The 1,639-nt window shown below is 39.2% G+C and overlaps 1 non-coding gene across 1 annotated transcript; it reads right to left on the reverse strand.

Moving 5' to 3' along the window:
• Positions 1-668: 668 nt before the first annotated feature.
• TRNAV-GAC (transfer RNA valine (anticodon GAC)) lies at positions 669-744 on the reverse strand. The gene has a single exon. It is a non-coding gene; the product is annotated as a tRNA-Val (tRNA).
• Between the last annotated feature and the right edge of the window lie 895 nt (positions 745-1,639).

The raw sequence follows: 1,639 nt of genomic DNA on the forward strand, positions 1-1,639 counted from the left end.
ATTACTTCCTTAATTCTTTTCATATTTTGATTTATAAGTAAATGTTGCTCATTATGGTCAGATAGTACAGGTCCTTATCATGTTGCCTTCCTCCAAAGAATGCTAATTTTTAATTTTTTTTAAGCAGGTAAATTACTAGCACATCATTTTATTCTTATCGAGATGTAGTTTTAGAGTTTGTTAAAGCAGATCAATTTTAATTTTTCTTTTACTCATGAAATGTAACCTCTACTTTTAGGGTGTAATCCTCACCTCACTCAGAACATCAGGCCTTTGTATAATATTCATTTGTTACATGAGGCAAAAAATATAAAAATAGACTATCATTTAAAATATATGACAATTCTCAAGAGTTTCAATGTATTTTTTTCCATTTTTTTATTTTATTTTTCTGAAGCTGGAAACGGGGAGAGACAGTCAGACAGACTCCCGCATGCGCCCGACCGGGATCCACCCGGCACGCCCACCAGGGGGCGATGCTCTGCCCCTCGGGGGCGTCGCTCTTTTGCGACCAGAGCCACTCTAGAGCCTGGGGCAGAAGCCAAGAAGCTATCCCCAGTGCCCGGGCCATCTTTGCTCCAATGGAGCCTCACTGCAGGAGGGGAAGAGAGAGACAGAGAGGAAGGAGAGGGGGAGGGGTGGAGAAGCAGATGGGCGCTTCTCCTGTGTGCCCTGGCCGGGAATCGAACCCGGGACTTCTGCACGTCAGGCCGATGCTCTACCACTGAGCCAACCGGCCAGGGCCAAGAGTTTCAATGTATTGATATCAAAATATGTTATCTGACAACAGTGAAATTAAATGATAAATGCAAAGAAAATAATTTTTAACTCTCCAAATACTTGAAATTTAAAATGCTTCTAAATAACTCATATTCCAAAGGAGAAACACAAATGTATATTAGGGAATATTGGTAAATAAGTTAAACTAAATAATAATAAAATACAGAATGACAGCAATAATGAAAGTTAAATTTTGGGGGAGAGAGGTGGAATAAAAGAAATTTGGCTAAATGCTAGCAAAACTAATAATGAAGAAAAAGACAAAAGAAAATTTAGAAATATCAGAAATTTCATAAGAAATTTCTTACTGATACTCCAAATGTCAGGTTATAATATAACATAAACAAGCTTATGCCCAAAGTTTTGTTAATTTATATGAAAGTACAAAGTTTTTGAAAAATCACGATTTACAAAACTGACAGAAAGAAATAGCAAGAATATATAATATTTAATTTAAAAATCTTCCTAAAAATATAAAACTCTTGACCTACAAAGTTTTACTAAAGCCCTGGCTGATTAGTTCAGCAGTAGAGCATCAGTCACCCATGTGGAAGTCCTGGGTTTGATTCCCATCAGGGCACACAGGAGAATCATCCATCTGCTTCTTCACCCCCACCCTTCTTTCTCTTTTTTTCTTGCAGCTATGAATTGAATGGTTTGAGCAAGTTAGCCCTGGGTGCTGAAGATGACTCCATGGCCTTGTCTCAGGTGCTGAGATAGCTTGGTTGCTGAGCAACAGAGCAGTGGCCCCAGATGGGCAGAGCATCACCCTGTGGGGGCTTACCTGGTAGATATCCTGGTTGGGGCCAATGCAGAAGCCTGTTTCTGCCTCCCTGCCTCCCACTTAATAATTTTAAAA

The sequence above is a fragment of the Saccopteryx bilineata genome, chromosome 9 (genome assembly GCF_036850765.1).
Source record: "Saccopteryx bilineata isolate mSacBil1 chromosome 9, mSacBil1_pri_phased_curated, whole genome shotgun sequence".
Classification (NCBI taxonomy): domain Eukaryota; kingdom Metazoa; phylum Chordata; class Mammalia; order Chiroptera; family Emballonuridae; genus Saccopteryx; species Saccopteryx bilineata.